Source organism: Nothoprocta perdicaria, unplaced genomic scaffold (genome assembly GCF_003342845.1).
Source record: "Nothoprocta perdicaria isolate Ctin4 unplaced genomic scaffold, notPer1 scaffold_150, whole genome shotgun sequence".
Classification (NCBI taxonomy): domain Eukaryota; kingdom Metazoa; phylum Chordata; class Aves; order Tinamiformes; family Tinamidae; genus Nothoprocta; species Nothoprocta perdicaria.
In genome coordinates, this window is record NW_020454650.1 from 352169 (window position 1) to 371286 (window position 19118).

At 41.6% G+C, this 19118-nt stretch overlaps 1 protein-coding gene across 2 annotated transcripts in view; it reads right to left on the reverse strand.

Moving 5' to 3' along the window:
• TRAK1 (trafficking kinesin protein 1) overlaps positions 1-19118 on the reverse strand; it is a 74112-nt gene that overhangs the window by 50716 nt on the left and 4278 nt on the right. For both annotated transcript variants that reach the window (XM_026034856.1, XM_026034853.1), the window contains one exon: positions 8623-8817. The gene's annotated coding sequence lies outside the window, so the exon portion shown is untranslated. Of the gene's footprint in view, positions 1-8622; positions 8818-19118 lie in introns of those variants that run through there.

Sequence of the window (19118 nt, forward strand, 5' to 3'; positions counted from 1 at the left end):
GCTTTTAAACAAGGATTTAAAATATAAAGAATGCATATTGGCTGCCAGCTTAAATTGCTACAGCAACTCTCGCCTTTGTATTCTCTGAGATTTTAAATGAAGGARATTTTAACCATCTGGAATTTTCTTCTCATTTCCTTACATGTTCTTACACCATTACACTTTAATTAGGCAGGATAAAAATGGTTTAAAATATATATTTTTTCCCCATGTTTTATTGATATTTTCCTACAAAGTTATGAGAAATGTATTGGCTTATTCCAGAAWGGCATTACTTTTCTCTGGAGAAAATAGCCTGTGTGGTCTAATCATTTCAGAGGGCCTCAAGAGACACAGAAGGAGAGAGTTAAGTGACACAATCATGCTTGCCTGAAGACAAAAGCCTTGGACAGTAGGACAACTCTATATCCAGGTYTCCAGATGCCAGCACCTCTTCCCATTCCATGGGAACGGGCCGATATATCATGGTTTGGGGGCAAAGGAGTGTCACATCAGGTGTGAGAGCCAAGCTCACAAAGCAGGTGCACATCTGCAGGACCCAACTTCCTTCCTACAGCCATATATCAAACTCCACTCATGTAAAAATTATGGTATGGTTTTTGGGTGTGCTGCTTCTATAAATACACAGACCRATCAAGAATTCCAGCTAAACAGGATGATCCCCCCAGCGTGCAGCTGCAAGATTTTTTTTGAGGGCAGAAATGTTGGCTCAACARGTTCCCGAGTCCCCCTCTGCCTTTCCCCTGGCTTCAATCAATCTGTGCTGCTGCAGGCAAACCTACCCCGGCTCAGGAGGCCGACACTGAACTAGATCATCAAAATTAAACAGGTCACATAAAGCCAAAAGCAAACCTTACTCTTGTTTTTGAAGTGCTCACCTTAACTTCAGCTACCCAGTATATAAACACAGCCCCCAAAGGCTGCAGACGGGCACCCAAGAGGGCTGAGCGCCGTGCCGCAGGGTGCAGTGGCATCTCCGCTGGCAAGGGAAAGGCGCAAGGAAAGGCACTAGAGCAGCCCAGCATGAATCATGCTTTCCCATGCCTTGGCCATTCCTGGTCACCTCCTCTGAACCTCTCCTGGTTTGGGGAGGACTCTTCCAAACTAAGAGCAGAGCTAGACCGAACATTCCCACAGCAGCCACAACAACATATCCCATGTATTGGGCACCTTTAAGARATGGACCTAAACCTTTAGGCCCCATTTCTTCCCTTGGCTCAAAGCATCACATCAAGATGCCCAGATAACATCATATTCCTTCACTGATGATTCCTTCACTGATTGATTTTCAGAGACATTGTCATAAAGCCTCCCCATCCCATTAACACTGCCTGGAATCTTTATTACCTGCAGAACAGCTGTCCATGCCTCCATTATGAAACACTCATTAGTCAGGTTTTGTCCCAACAGTTACTTTAAGGATGCTTCTTTAAAAGTGGCTTCTTGGAAGAAAGTAATGAAGAAACATTAAAAGAAATGAAGATATAAAAGATCATATATTTCCAAGGAGAGCCTGGTATCCTATTATTTCTGAATTGGAATCTCATTTATTGAAGGGAACAGTTATTGGCATTCCGCTCCCTAAAAGCGCACTGAACAGCAGCAAGTCTACGTCTGCATCTTCAGTAAGAATAAACCCCTGCAATTTAGCACAAAGATCTCTGCCAATATAATATTTCATTGAACAAGAAGCCACTGTGCTTCGCTTAAGCTGAAATGGAGCAGAACGCATCGGCGAAAGCACAGGTACCAGCCCGTTCCCAAGCTGCCATTTAGAGAAACCAGTGATTTAGGTGCTCCTTGGTCCAAATGGGGCTCTTAGCCAGGCCTTCAAAATGGCCCAGGTACCTTCTATGGATGGCACAGAGCATGGGAAACTTCTCATGCTCCCTTTTTAGGGTCTAGGAATGAAGAGATGGGATTAAATTACATATAGACAAGGAGCTACCTTACCCATGAACATTCCTCTCCTCCTCCACACTACAGGAAAGTATTTTATTTCCCTACGTATGAAACCAGGACTGAGGTGGTCTTCAGCAAGCTAACTTCAAAACAAGTTGGGCAGTTTAATTAATGTGTCACAGGGCATGCTCACCTACACTGACAGCATTATTACAGCACAAACCAGACATTCCTAAAAAAAAGTCACATTTTGAGCTAATATTCAAATACATACAGCTATCCAGTACAAAGAAATAAAATTAATTTTGTTATTTTTWAAAATTTTTTTGCAAACTGTTCAGTCCTCATAAATAACAAACTGAATCTTTTTTATTTTTTTTTTTTTCTGGCTAGTTATCCAAAGGCAGCAAATACATTTGTACAATGAAGCAGAGCTTAGCAGCACGCTTCACTATATACACAGAAAAAAATACAACAGTAACATAACCTCTTTTTCTGATGAGGAAGGAAAAAACCCTGCCGAGGGTCACAACTGCAGCTTTGCAGTAGAGGAAAGGATCACAAACTGCCTTATATTGAAGGAATTGTACTTGTTCCTCTAGAAGTTCAGGCCCACAATGACTGTTAATAATCAATATAAAGGCAGGCACAAAGAGGAGATGTTATTTCTACCTTCCTAGATTGCTTTTTGACATTAGAGATGGAATGACACGTTGCTGTATGGTACATTCCCACAGCACATTTTATACTGGCACAAAAGCCATTGTAGCTCAAGAATTTAATGAGACTGGAAAGATGCAGCTTATTTATCTGATTATGCTTCAGGCCAGATCTGCTTCATTTTGCTCATTCCGCATAGATCAACTCAGCCCTCAGTGTGTACGAGCAAAGTGAGAGGTGTCCTTAAGAGAGTAAAAGAGCCACTGTAGCCCTAAAACCCTGCTCAGTTACTTCCAGAAGGTGTTTTCATTCAAGTGTGGAGATCGGCCCCAAAGGCCAGTTAAATTTTAAAAACTCCTTCTTTGCATTATCTACCTCGGGATATGTCTTAAATCCCTAAAAAGATTGCTAATTAGCAGCGTGGCTACTGAAATATTAAACTCCATGCCACTGTCTTCATAAATGAATTCACCAAGGGGGCCAAGCAGCCCTGGCTCTGTGCTGGCGAGTGCCTTTTCCCATCTGCTTCTGCAACTGCCAGCCYGGGTTTGCACTGAAAAATCAAAAGCCACAGGAAAAGTCTACTCAGACAAGGCACAGCACTCTAGCTAAGGGCGATTACTGACTATCTTATACGGATCTACACACTTTGACCAGCACATAATAAACCCACATCAGACTCAGGATGTTAAAAAGCTCCTTACAGTYTTTGGATGTGCTATTTAGAAGGCAAGTGCCCTTTCTCCTTAGCTTCTCAGATTTCAGAACTCAAACATACTCACTAAACTATGATGACGGCAAGGCCCAGTGTGCAAATCTGATGCTGTTTAACAGAATACTGTGAAAAGGCCAGATTTTAGAGTTCTACACATAACTTGCTCTTCAGTCACTTGAATTTCAACCAGAGCAAGTGAGTTGTATAAAAGGAATCCCGTAGGAATGAAAGCGCCAACTGCAATCACAATTTTGCCTAGAAATTTTGATCTAGGTTGTGGAGGGATATTTAAGACTTTAAGATTAAGGATCCGAAATGTTACCCTGGTATATATAATTTCTCCATCACYACAGAGAAAGGGAGTCCATTTACATCAGGTAAGACCACTGCTCCTAACACTGTTGACTGTTGTTGTGGTATCTTACATATCCACTACATTAAAAAGAGGTTAAGCAGAGTAATATTTTGGGGGGAAATAGCAGAGTATTACTAGGATCAACACAGTATAAAGTTGCAGCACACAGACAGCCAAGAAACAAGTGTAGCATAAAATATTTACACTGTACAGATCTTTACTTAAGAAGTCTTCCAACTGCTAGACTAGCAATCAAACTAGTTTAAACTCAAGTTTCTGATAATGCCCCTCTCCCAAAAAAAAAATCCCGAGGAAGTTGTTTTTGCTTCATTTTTCAGTTTAATGAAAGCCTTCCCATACCACAGTAGTCTTATATACTATCTTGGCATTGAAGCTCTTTTCATCTATCCACCCCCGTGCTTGTCTTTGTGTACATGTTTAATGCTTATATATATATGTGTGAGGACAAATAACAAATAATAAAAATAGCTGGCATTCTGTGAATACCAAGCTGCTTTTGAGATCAGATTTACTCCATTCACCCTTTGCAGTAGGACCTGATATGCTTTTATGCTCTATTAAATCTATACAAACCAAAGGAGTCTTAAAGAAGCAATCAACAGAAATCAAGAACTAAACAGAGATATCCATTAAGACTACAGTCCTACCATGAGTATTGACACTTATTCTACTACACAATACAAAATAAAACAAAAACACCTCTCTATTCAATCCAAATGACACAATATTTCTCTAAATCTAACTGCTCCATTGCTTCAGATGATGAAAAGTAAACACAGAAGTTTTACCATCATCCTYYCYTTTTTTTTTTTTTTTTTTTTTTTTGCTAAACTCAAAAATTATTCAGTCTCAATAAAAATATGACTGAACCTTATTGGCTACTAATGTCCTTTCTGATTGGATGGAAATGGAAATAAAGCCCTGTATACCATCCCTGCTTGATAATTCAGTATTCCAAATGCCCATCAACTCTTCAGAAAATGCTTCCATTTTAAAGGACAGCAATGCAATGCCATTATTTTTTAAATTACTCCTACAAGTTGTATTTCTCAGGGATTCTCTTGGGAACAACTGCATACAGAGAATTACAGGTGCTGTCACTACATGAGATTTAGATTCTTTCACACCTACTGGTCTTTGGAGACATCTGCATTTATCTAAACAACTTCAGGGGATTTCTTATAAATGTATATAAATATAAATGTACTGTAAAAACATTTCAGATTTTATATGAAATATAAATGTACAGTCAGACAGCWATATGATACCACAAGTTTCCTATTACCAAGACTGATATATAGAAAAGGAAAATACTAAACAGATGATAAGATCAAATTGTAAAATGCATAATGAGCATATGTGGGAATGCAAATGCATGTGCCCAGTAGAAAAAACTTATGTAATGTAATTGAAATACATCTGAGATTTTAAACAGCAAACAATTCTTTATACATACTGCCTAGGGGAGCAACCAAGGGAGAGTCTGTGTTTCTGTGTCCATGGAGAATTAGATCAATATGTTCTGAGCATAGCTAAAGTTTGCTTAGCAACTACAAAGCAAAAGGTTGGTTTGCTTTTTACACCAAAAAAAAGCAAAACCTTCAGGGCACTTTAAAGGACTTTACCAGGAAGGCGTCACTGAGTAGAGATTTAAAATGTTAAAACRTATTCCAAGCCTACAGCAGATACAAAGGAACGAGTGACTCTCCATTACCAAATGAATCCATCTCAAATGCCTTTTAAACGTTAGTTTTTAAATAGGAGTGGCAGGAGAAAATGTAATTATGAGCAATAGAAGATGGAAGAGTTTCCCTTTCCTAATTCCAGCTGTCCACACCAGGTATCTGAATATCATTACGGCAGGGAGTTACACTGCAGGACTCATCATCTTGTTACCAAAGAGATTGCTTCCCACCTAAATCCCTGTCCCTTAACCAGCCTGGCAAGGCACGACATTACAAAATGTTGCTCTCCTGATAAGCACAACGCAGTAATCCCTCTATGCAGGCAGCAAGATRTCTTGCAAAGACAGGATATTTCCATATCCTAATGATGCACATTGCATGCACAAACACCCTGCTCTGCCCAGTGTTTCTCAACCTGTGAACATTTCCTAACGAAAATCAAATATATCTTTCCCTTTTAAACTCCTGTTCATGCCATATCCTGGTTTGGAAGCTGACAAATACTGTAACAATGAGGACCATAAACAATTGTAAGATTTAATTTAACACCTAAAACATCCTCCATTAGCTCAAGTTTTAATACCAATCTTTGAGCGTCTCTCAAAGACTGCAGGTATAACAACATTCTGCAAGGCTGGGATATTTTATTTTCAGCAAAAGCATTCATTCTGCTGTAAGCACGTCTGAACTGCAGCACAACTGATGAGAGCTTGCTTAGCCTACAAAGAAATCTGCCAGATAACGAATAACAAAAAAAGGTCGTCAAATTTAACTATAGCTGCAGCGGTCTTGGATCACATGGATACAAATTTCCACTATTCACTGAGCAGTGAATATTCACTGAGCAGAAAGTTCCAGAATTTGGTCACCCCCTGACACAGGGCTTTAAAACCAAGGAAATCCTGCAGGAACATAACACATGCCCTGGACTGCTGYGTCAAAATGTGTCCTAGTGCAATCAGCCCCTCCCTGGGGAACATTCCCCATCAGGGTGAGGACACAACTCACAGGCCTTTTGTGTCAACGTTCAAAAAATATTATTTTGACAGGTACTTTGTCATAAAGCAGCATTTATGGTGAATATTTGTTCCCAAACATGCCCAGGTTTTATGATGTTACACTCTCTCATGTGGTATATAATTTGTTCATGGTAACAGATCGAGGGCCCCATCCCAGATCTCCTGGCCATCAGTCCAAATTCGCTTCTTGTAATTTCTTGAAATACTTTGTAGGCACCAGTGCCTGTACAGAAGCAGTAAGGAATCAACCTAAGCAGTGAAAACAGAAAATACGTTGGGTCAGGAATTCCATTCGCACATGTGCATTCATTATCATCATGAGCTAAAAGCTGGATAAAATTGATGAACAATATTGAATAAAGATCACTAGATAAAGTTGAGAAAACGCAGTTCCAGGCAGCTACTGCATTCTCCRCTGTAGGTAGCTTCATTTTGTACCCGTGCCCAATAGCCATGCAGTGCTGCAGGTGGGATGCCTGGCAGCAGCTTGGCCTAAAGAGTTGGGCTGTGTCCATATGCATTTGTGCCTGCACCATTAGCRGAACATTTTCCCTTCTAGCAGTCCTCCTTCTTCCCCCGACATTAACAAGCTTTGGGTCGAGTCAGGAACACCCCAGCTACTAATCCTTTGGGAACCTGATGTTTCAAAACGTTTCTTGAAGCCCTCACATGCCATTATAACAACAGCATTAATGGACTGAAATAAAACAAGCAGCTGTAGGTACAATTGATTCCATAGATCAGCTTTAACTTTCCCTTTCCTCCACATCTTCCATTATTTATGTCTGAATAGAAGAAAAAGCAGAATTTAGTTGTCTACAACAATTCTTAATGCCTCTTTTAGTGAGACATTCACATGAGGCTTCAGCATTGCATATTGTTAATGCTTCCCACCACTGACTTGGCTCCTTAAAATGTGAGTTCTCCAGGTACTTCACAACATAAGGAAGTTGTGCAAAGGTTTGTGCTGAGCCCCATTACTCATCCCCGCTGAGACCCACAGTGCCTTAAGAAGTCTGCTTAAAAATCTATCTGCTATTTTCTATATAATCCTACTAGTTTTCTTTGGCTRTCTACTACAGTTTTTATACATCATCTTGTTCTTGTTGCTTGATGTTCTACAGACTGTAACAGTGAACTAATTCAGTGAAACTGCATCTTCAGGTGAAACCATGGAAAATGGTAGAAATATCTAAGCATACATTGCTTGATAAATCAACAAATGGAGGACAAATCACAGAGGGCTACTTGCACAGCTAAGTCAGCACTCACCAAGGAAGAAATTTAGAGACACTTGCAGCCCATCAGCCTAAGAGCATCCAGAGACTCAAGAATAAGAAAAGAATGAAAGGGAAAAAAATGTAAAAAACACCTACATGCTCGATATGGCTCTTCACAGAGATTTTCACAAGTCTTTCCTAAAAGCTTAAACTGCAGGACAGTGATCTAACTTTGTGTAATGACGATGGCACTTAGTGGCATCAGACAACACTGCAATGTGCCAGTGGACAGGTTCAAAACAAGTATATAAGGAGATGGGTCTAAGCTTTCTACATTTTATAGATACAGAAATTGCAGTCTCTTGCCCAAAAGAGTTCATATACAAAGCAGCAGTGTTTCACCAACGAGAATTTAGATAAAAGTTAAAACTAGTTTGTAAATCATGTATTATCTCCTTATTGTCCTTGCCTTCCCTTCTATACAAGCTCTGATTTAAGGAGAAAGATTTAAAATACATTTGTTTTTTCATACAGGAAGCAGTAGCTCTTCAGTTTCCTCATGAGTCACACATTCAGAATTCACAAGTTAAGCCTRTATCAGATAAGTGTGCTTTTCACATGCTTAGGCTACAATCATAAAATTTATATGTGCTCATAAACACATACATACTCAAATACGTATTACCTGAAATAGTCAAAATTTAAAGAATAAGAGAGAATTTCTAGTCAACTAGAAGTTGAATAAATAGAGGATTTAAAATCTAGGTGCTGATTTTTCCCAGAGCCTCCCTTTGACTAAGCAAAACATAACCAAGCTTCTTACTTCATGACCATGGAGTTGCACGTCCAGATTACAAATGCAACTTCTGTTTTGACTAAATATTTCTCTTGTTTTCCATCTACCCCAGACCTGAAGAAAGCAATAAATAGCAGATACTTCTCTTGCCTTTCATGGTTATAAAAGACTACATAGATGTTTCTGTGAAGGTACCAAAAATGACTATTTTATTCAATTTTCAACATAATTTGTGAACTTTTGACTTACGGAAGTATTTCAAGGTCTCTTCTATTTGCTCAGTTGTTAAGTCAATATTGGCATCGGGAGAAATGAGAGGCGTATGGAGCCAGTCGTCGTGGTCATAACCGTAGATCGTATCAGCTCTTAGCTTGTAATGAGGCAGCTGCTCTTCCAGTAGACTGATGATTTCAACTTCAGGGAGATCGGTACTGTTGCACACATCTGAGGAGACACGGGGAGGGGGCAGCCTGTTAGTTACTTTAAAGCAAGCACTTTACATACAAGCTTGCAAGGAGGCCAATTTGCTTTGATATTATCAAGAATTTTCCATATGTAAAGAACGGCAGGATACAAATTGGTCTCGAAGGCTTGACTAGCCTAAAGCATCAGAAAATGGGATACTCACTAGCACAAAATACCAGGGCTTGCTCTTGGGGACACTGGGATACATCGGCTGAGGAATAAAGGGAAGAAAGAAATAAACAGAGTCCAGGCTAAGTCTGGGCAACCYGAGCACAGGGAAAGGATTAGCACATATTGGCATTTGCATTTGCAATGTGCTCCTTGGCACCTTATTTTTAGTGTGCTTTACACTTGCCCTTGACTTGGCTTTTGACCACATTTCAGTGGCACTACAGTCTGCTTTTGTTGCTGGCAGACATTTCTCAAGAGAAAAAATAAATCCAGGACTGAAATAGCAGTCAGTGTCATAGTTTGCACCAAAGGTGAAATGGTAAAGCCGGCTGCAAAAGCTTTCAGGCCACCAGCTGACGCGCTTGGATCCMTTGCAATATTAACCCCTCGACTTCAGAAGAATGCCCCGTTCCCCCAAAATGTGAAAAGTGAGACCAGCATTGAAGATGACAAGACCATGACTATCCTATCACGACAGGAAGCTGAACTCCAACCATGAACCTCCTGCCTCTGCCCTTTGCCAGGTAAAGCCAAGGATCGCTGGACACACTCCCGAACCACCTCATTTCAAACACATATAACGTCCCAAGAGGCAACGCTTATTACTCAGGAAACACAAAACAAAACAAACAAATAAAAAGAAAACAAAACAGCAATACCAGCAAAACAAACACAAAAACACACCCATAACACAAAGAAACGCCCAGGATGAATGGGCAGAGTCTGCACTGGTTACAGGCTACATCGCTTGTGTTGCGTATGCTGGTAAATCAGAAGTGGGAGCTCCAACACTAGTCATTCTCTTGACCTCTTAGTACTTAGAGTCAAGCACACTATTGATATATTGTGATATTACACTACCTTCCATTTTTTTCTTCTTTTTTTTTTTTTTGATTCTGAAAAAAATACTGCAGTTTTAAAACTTCTGTGTAAATAACAAGCTACCCCAACACGTGTCTGCCTGTTGCTCTGCTCCCGGGCTGCTGGGCTCCGCACTTGGTTCCCTCTTCCACACACAGCTTGYCTAGTCATAAACGGAGGGAAATCCGTGGAGTGAAAGGGAAACGGGATGACACCTGGGGATGGTGCAAGGAGTTTCCTGTCCTCTGCCCAGAGCTGCGCCCTCCTGCTTTCCCCCACGCTGTTCTGCCACGGGCAGCCGTGCCCGCAGGCGCCTGGGCACGCGCGAGGTCTCCAGCGCACRTCCCCGTGCAGCGCTGCTCGCAGCAGGACCAGGTGCTGCAAGGCTCTCTGTGCAGGGCTTGGGGCAAATGCAGGATTGCAGCTGCGGGCARCATTTGAAGATGAGCCTGCAGTCCCCAGAGAGCAGCTAACTCGAGCACTGAGGCAGGGCCTTAACCCCACAGAGCAAAGTTGAGGACAAATCTGCAAAATGTGAGCTGCTTCTCTCCCCTTGCTACCTTTCTAAYTGGTCGCTATGTCCATCCTGGTGCCTTAGTGCCTGCAACAATCTGAGYTCATAAAAGCCTGGAGGATCTTCTAAATGTATCTGTTGACCCTCACTAAACTTTTCAAGACATGTGTGCATCTSTACATTGTGCAAACAATTGTTTTTTCTCTCTTGTGGATGAAATGTTGTGTTCCTCGCAAGAAAAAACTAAGAGTCAACATAATCAAATGGATTATCCCCACATTGGTGGGATCTCGGGACATGAAAAGTAAAATCCCTGAAACAAAACCCAAACTTTTAAATTTTCTATTCTTTTAAATAAGTTTCCAAAAGAAACAAAGTGACATATAGWTAGCAAGAGGAAGTTTCAAGCACATAATTCTGTGCAGCAAAGTAAACTAYCTTCCCACATCATAAAATGTGGTGAATAAGAGAAACACAAGAAAAATTGCCACCAAGATTTTAAAAGGGGAAAAAAAATACATACACCCACTCTTAAAACAAATGAATACAATTTTACTGCATAAGAGAAATTTATGTGAAAGCAACGGACAAGAAAGATTAAATTCATAGTGGAATACAAGTCAACCAGAACAATTTTTCTTCTGTCATATGATGAAACCTGAGTGCTTCTGAGCAATTCAGAAGGCCTAACTATTGGAAAAAATATATCTTAATGAATAACTGGAAAGACAACTTAGTATGATGCTGTTGTCATTAACTCCTATTGTTACTTTAAAATCTGAATGTCAGCAGGAAATAGGATCGAGCTCTGACGTAATCTCCTATTTAGAAAAACAGGCCGCAGTAATTACACTGGTGTATTACTAAATCTCAGTACATCAAATAAATCCTGACAACATTCTCGGGGCTACATAAGATAATGATACAATCTTCCCCTACACTTTCTCTCCCATCCCTTTTCTGAAGGGCTGAGCAAAGACTGAAGTCATCCCCCATCCTGAGAGTTCACAAAGAGGTTTTATAGAAGATACTAACAATGCTTCTAGACAGTTTTTTTTTTGCATTTTTAATCAAAAAGTCAGAAATATCCAAATATCTGAAGAATCTTTTATGCTGTAAAAGTTCACTKAAGTCTGAGATTTCACCCAACAGACATAAAACCGCTGCTGCTTCCTCTTACCCCAGATAGTATCTTCCTTTTATATTGAGTTAAATATAACACTTTAAACTCAAGCAGATTAATTAAACATTCATATAAATGATACACTAAAATACAACTGAGCCACATCTTTATAGATATCTGTGTTGCAGATACACTATATCTGTAGTTTAAGCAATTTTTAATTTGCAGCTTTCTGGACACCCTAAGTAAATAGAAAAACTTCTACAAGCAAATTACAGCCAATTTAATTAATTAGATGTTTCCATCTTAGGGATTATGAACTCGATTCTACCTGAAGTGTGAGTGAATCGAAGTTCTGATAAAAAGGAAAAGAGAAAAAAAAATACTTCAGTATCTGTTGGGTAAATAGCAACAGGTTATTTGTTTGTTCCACACCCTTCCATATATTGGCATTTTCCTGGTGCAATTCCCTTTCTTTGGACTTCCGAGATCTCTCCCCTCTCTCCTTCCCAACCRGGGGTCACTAATGGTCTGCTGACTGTTCCCGCCTGTTTACATTTTCTGAGGGGATTTTATTAGACCTGCTGGACTAAATAACTTTGACCTCATCTGCTCCATCTCTTCCAATAAACTCCCCTTATCCATCTAAAACTGCAGTAAGCGCCATGAGCTAACTCTCCCTGTCAAAGATACGAAGCCTCTTTGYAGAGGCTGAAATGGAGATAACATTGTTTTTTCCCCTCTCTCAAGTTCTTCCTGTATTATCTGTTTTCTGATCCCTTCGCCACTAGGGTCAGAACCTCCGCTCGCTTGTCTTGCTCCTGTTGCTAACGTTTTGACAGCTTTTTATTTCTCCCTGCTCTGTTCTGGCTTCAGAGAAGCCTTGCAAGACCTGCCCCATGGAGCAGAGACCCAGAGAGGCACACAGGCCAAGCTGAACACYGGGAGAGAAATAAATTGCTTTTTCTCTTGTCTTGGGAAGATCTAAGGAAGAAGCCTGGAGTCCAGAAAAGTCCACAAGATTTTTTTTTTTTTAAGCAACAAACCCACTCAGAATCAATTCAACAGAAAGCAGGTGGCAGACAGAAGGGCGACTCATGCCAACTGGCAAGGGATTAAAAGAAGATTAAAGGGAGGGGGTAAATCAAGGGCACAAATGGGTGTAACATGTGCAACTGCACTAAATTTGTCGCTTTAAAATACCTGGGGTGAGCCCTCGTTTGGGAAGGTCAACTTAAACCACCTGAAAGAAGCCCAGAAGGCCTAAAAAATCAAGATTTTAACATSAGCCCATTTCAGTACCCTGTCCTCAGGGACGTGTAGAGAAGAAAAAACACAGATTATTTTTTTGTGGAAGGSACATCATTTTTAGGGGGAACAACCATTTGAGGACAAGAACACTCCTGATTATTTTGGGATGTTCTCTGCTGACAAGTGAGCAGGGAAATATCAAATAGAAAAGAGAGTCTAAGCAATCTGAGGCGCACAGGCCTCAAGGGCTACTCTTTTCCCTCTGTGCACCTAACTCACGTAGGCCACTCGAGGCTGTGGAAGGTGATTTTGCCTCGAACCACTTTCATCCTGCATCCATTCAACCATGCAATCCATTAAATAACTTTCCACGCAGTATTCAATACATATTTAGCTGTCAGAGCTATTTGGACAACAGGAACTATGCTGACATCTTATGACCAAGCAATTCGACCTCAACTTGAACTGTAGTTGGTAGTTAAAATAGAGAGGGGGACAGTAAAAATAAGTGCATAGGTAAGAGCATCCACAATTAAGTAATTGTGGACAAGATGCACCAGAAAAGGTGATGGAGAAAGGGAGAACCCCWCATAGACAGACATGGGGATTCAAGTCTACAAGACAGAGTCACCCACGCAGCTCATCTGCCACACGACTCCCTGCAAGGCTTGTGGGTCTCACCCTCTTCTTGCAGAGGCCCCTGGTGAGGGGTCCTCAACGCCTGATTTGCTCAAGAACGTAGCACCACGAGGAAAGATGAGTTCAGCCTGCAACCCACAGCAGCATTAGGCAGCTATGAGCTGACAGCCACTGAATTAGAAAGCTATGCAGTTGTAGGAATAATAATTAGCCCGACCAACAAACAGAGAGCCTTTCAAATCCTGTACCACTTTCACATAAACATTGTGATAAAACCAGAGGAAATAACCTGAAACAATGAAAGGAAGAAACCGGGACAGAAAGCCTACAAATTTCCAAGTGTGCCTTAAAATCTAAGATCTCTGGGGACTTTTCAGGAGAGAGAAAAACAAAGGCAGCTAAGCAGGACGTTACAGCCATTGCATGGAATATAATATGTTTGTATGTGGACTGTCTTGCTTCTGGTTCAAGCGATCCTGCACCTTTGCAGCTCTGTGGGTTGGTTTTGGCGACGAGGCCCCCATTGCGTTCCGGGGTGCAGGGTCATCAGAGAAGCTCCTGCTGGCGGTAGATGCTGCCACCTGGTGCAAGAGCAGCCTTATTACCCRATTCCTGGAAAAACACGTTGTCAGACACTGGACTGAGCGGGGCTTCCAACTGCTATCCTTTCACACCTGCTCCCTTTGGCTCAGAACAACTCACTTTCCCCAGAACTCACGGGCTTCAACTTTTGGGTCTCCTTAAAATGCCCCAGGAAAGGGGCGCAGGGCTCAGCTGCTCTCAAGTCACTGCTCTCTGCCTTACACTGGCATGGGAGCAATAAGCAAATCCCACTGCTGTATCCAGAGCAAACCCCACCAGGCAGATTCCCTGTAATCCCAACCGCATCCCAGGCTGCGCTCGGGAAGGGATGGGGCAGGGTGTGCAAGGAAAAGGAGGGTCAAAAGAAAACTCCTCGGAAATGGAGGCCTTGCAAACAGTGTGAAGCAGCTGGAGGAAAGCAGTGAAGAAAAACAAATGAGAAAAACAAACAAACAAACAAAMAAAAAAAGGTAAAATCTCTGGAAGAGCAGGAAGATCTGAGAAGCATATTATTGGGCTTCACAGACCTGCCTGCTCCTCTCTCCAGTACTCAGTCCCTCCACTTCTGCTCCTCTGCCCACCCACTCCCCTTGGACACGTCACTCTCCRAAGCAAGCTTTAAACAGAGAAACTTAAGATTCTGAAAATGGGCAGCCAATAAATAGCACATTCAAAAACAGACGAGCACATACTACCTGGGAAAGGTCAGTCCCAGTGCTAGCTCCCTGCCACCAGGTAGGAGAAAGCTCTGCTCTGGAACAGAAACTGGAGCATGGAGGCTAAAGTCCAGCCACATGTTAGGCAAGAAATTAAAGTTCATCAGCAGAGGGCTATCTGTTGTTAAATGCTAGTGAATTTTGACTGCTATTTTTGCAGGATGAGATTTGTACCCATACCCAGAATACAAACTGAAACCCAAAATGGAGCCAGTTCTTTCTCRGAATCCAAGGCTCACCAAGTATACCTCTACATAAAATCACGTACAAAATGTGTAATACTTGTATTGCCACATAAAAACAGCAGAAAAAAAACGTAATGCTTTCAAGTAGGAAGTTCACTATTCAGCTGACAATTAGTCTATGCACACCCATAATGTGGCAAAAGCCAGGAGTCACCACGCTGCCATCCAACGTCACTTCCAGGATGGACAGGACGTGGGGTTCTGTCCATCACGTGGGGACAGGACGTGGGGACAATGACTCCTCTGGGCTGTGCTTTCCCGTAAYGCTGTGATTAGCTCCCAAGATGACACAAAGAACTTAATCTATAATAAAAAGAAAATTTACCTTCCTCCCAAATTAGTGACCTGCCCGGAGGGAGTGATGCTCTTAGCGCATCAAATTGCCCAAAGCCTCTCCCTGCTGGCTGCAAAGCAGCCAGGGCAGCTTCTGCAACCTGACTCACCGAGAGGATTTGGGAAGTGGCAAGTCCTGGCACACCTTTAACGCTGGTTATCCAGTACTTTCCATGCTCAGAAAACCACTGCACACAAGTCGGTCTTTCAAGAGAAAATCACAAACATCCTGCACCAACCTCAAGTGTCGCCACTCTGAGCTGCAGCCACGTCAATGACTCTGCTGACCCGTAATTCAAGTGTCTCCCCAGCCATTTATCTCTAACACAGAGACCCCAACTGGGCTTCCCACTTTCTGTGGGTGGTACCTCATAGGAGAAGCAGGCAGTATTTGTGGTAGCCGTGTGGGCATGCTGAATCACGGAGCAGGAATGTGGGATGAGAAGTCCAGCCCATGGCAAGGAAAGAAGCACCCAGACAAGGATTCYCTTTAGGGAATTCCCAGATGAGGCYAYGTGTCACTTCAGCCATCTGATGTTTGATATCRTAATTCAAACAAAAGAGAGCAAGGATAAGAACAAGAGGGGAAAGACTTCAGTAGCTAGCTCCCCATTGGAGAACTAGGCCTGCTTCATTCCTGGAAAAAAAAAGGATCTCCTTCTTCCAAATAAAGGCGGGTAGGAGTAGGCAGGGAAGAGGCATAGCGTAACTCTCCTACTATAAAGGAGAACTGGCACAGAGGATTATTCAACATCATACACAAGAATATTGCTGCCCAGAAGAGGAAATAATAATGATAATAAATCACTGCGCTAAGCTGCCAAGGGAACTGGAAGAAGGATAAAGCTGTGGCTGCAGTTCGACCACAGCAAACACCRGCCAAGCCTATCTGTGGGGTGGACAGACCGTGGAACCCAAGCAGGCCCCAGGGCTCAGCCTGCAATGGCCTTTTTGGGTGCATAAAGCACTGGCATTTGCAACAGGTTAGCTTCTCTGGGAGGAACTCCACTTAAATCCAGCAACTGAAATTCTACTTAAATTCAGCAATTGAGAGCATTTCAAAGAGACAAGTTGGAAAAAAAATACAGGTTAGCTGGGAAAACTCCAGATAAGGATGAGGACAGAATAGGGAAAACAAAGGCTAATATAGTAATATAAGCTCTGAAAACTGCATCTTTGCTGTCAGGAACATTCTTTTAATGCTTGTTAGAACTTTTGGGTTGTTATTTACTTGTTAGATTAAAATTTCCCTACTTTGATTTTCTCTCTCACACATATTTCTGTTGGGTATTAAAATACTGAGGCAAATCATGGGGATGAGAAGCCATTAAATCAGTACATCTCCATCAGCCCATTATGCCAGCAATTTCAGTGAATTTTGCTTTATTATGAAAATGTTTCCCCTGTAGACCAATGCAGCTATTTTCATGCATCTTTTCACATTAGACAGAGAATAAAAGGAAGCGCCACCACCAAAGGCCATTGTTTCAGAGCAAGAACAGAAGCTATTCATATATCAAATGCACGCTGGCAACACACTGTTTAGCAGGGGCAAGAATAAAACATTCATTAACCATCAGCATCTTCCAGACCTCAGCAGCAAAGACAGACTGAAAACGAGTCTCAGAAAGGCAAAGGACCCCATTGATAAGTCAGAGTATGTAAAACCCMCAAAACAATTGCCCTGTTGTTGCTCGCTGTTCAGCCCAGCTACAAAATGCGAGTTATCAGCCCCGGAAAGCTGGCTGTCAATGAAACTTGAGTATTGCCATAACCTTAGGTTATGCTTAGGTTTTGCTAGTGCATCTTATTCTTTACAGCTACTGACTTTAATGGAAGATATTTTTGTTTTATGATGTGCACATCCATGTATGTGGACGGGAAAAAAAAGATAAAGTTTCTCTCAGATTACAGGTCATGGAGAAAAACAAATGGAATACAATTGTTTTCAAATATCTAAAATCACTGGTAACCAAATGTAGTTCATTAATCTTCCAATGCTGCTTCACAGGCACTTGGACCTTCAAATTTATTCTCCAAAGCACAAATCCAAAACACTGATAAATATGTATAGCTCCCATTTTTCCCTACTCCAAGCAAGCTACACATGTACGAATAACAAGTTTGCATCCCAAAATGAAGTAAATCTAGAAATATAGATGCCACACTGGACTTCAGTAATATCTGCAGTAGACTTCATGACGTCTCTAGAATTGACAGCTTACACTAAAAATCATAATATATTATATTAGAAAGGGGACTCAGCAAGATGTCTGGACAAGTGGACAAGTAGTACAGCAGCATTATTAGAATGCAGCTTTGGAGTTAAAAGAGATGAWTCCTTTTGAAGGAGAAAAATAAAGGAAAGTATTCTTGGGATACAGGTTTAGATGTAGAGTAACAACCTCTCATAGGAGTGGAATCAGGAAAAACACTTCAAGTTACTGGTAAAAAGTGAGAGCTGGAAAAATGACTGTGGCGACAGAACAAAAACAAGTGGGAGAAACTGCAGGAAGCTCATGGAGAACGCAGAAAAAGCCACTYGGAGAGTTTAAACAGAAGCAATGCTGGGGCAGGCATAGAGAACAAGCTCGTTTTGTTACCGTACATGAGACAGAATTAAAGCCAGACTCAGAGTAGCTGTAGTGAYGCTCAGAGAGCTCTCTCTTTTTAGYGTCACTAGGATATCTGAGAAGCTTTAGAGAAAGAACGCTCAGAATTTAGCAAGAGCTGTTTCCAGAAAACAGCAATAGCTGTTAGTAGAAGAAGAAGGGCCAAAGTTAAGCTTATGGGATGAAGCTGGTAACAGYAATAGCAAAGTAGCTGAATGAACTAAGAAACTCAGTTTTTCRATTTCTTCTCAAGGAAAGCCTGAATAATGTGGGAGCAGAGAAAGCCGGGCTGTGAAAACAGGAGAGGTTTCTCAAAAGCAAGAAGGTGGTAGATAAGGTGAATGAAGAACTGATCATTCATCAAATCCTGCAGAGTTAAAATTTGTATGTATTTACACAAACTGTAAGGAAACCAGCGCTCAATGCAAGTACCACAGTAAACAGCAGTTTAAAACCTAGAACTTGTCTCTGCTCATTCTGTGCAGACAGAGAGAACAAGCAGGTTCAAAAGGGATTAGACAAAGTCATGGACAACAGTGTCCACCAACAAATGGACACTAAAAGTAGTAGGTAGGGGTGTACCTTCTRTATTCCCAGTACAACAGTTCTGGATGATGGAGATACATATGGTGGGAATAGACTACCATGAGTGCCTGGACTCATGCCCTCCCCTAACCCTSCATGTACTAGTGCCTTGCCAGTGTCCCAGAGGCATCAGGAGCCAGGAGTGCATTTCTTACATTCTCTGTTGAAACTGAACACCTCTACCAAGCAATGAACTTGCAACTCTTCTCTCTAATCCACAAATCTGAGGAGAAACTGGGACAACTGTGCAAAAGCAGATACCTTGGGTGGCACTGGCGGGGAAGGGAGTTCGAAGGAGGAACAGAAACAAATCCTGCAGGTTTGGGGGATATCCTTCAAAATTAAGTGTCTGCAGAAAATGAGTTGGTTGTGACAGCTGCCTTTAGAACCAGGGATCATAACTAGTTAATGTGGCTATAAGGAACAGTACCTTTGATGGAAGAGAACAGAAGCGCCACTTCATAGGAGAGGAGAATTAAAAGCCTGAATGATGGGGTTCAGGATGAGGGGGATGCAGAGAAAACCCAGAGGGGAAAAAAAGAAAAAAAAGAAAAAAAAAAAGAAAACAAAACAAAAAAACCTTTCTTCTCCCCAAAATCTTTGTTACTAGGAGATACTGTTTTGCCTGACAGCAAGAGAGCTGGTCTC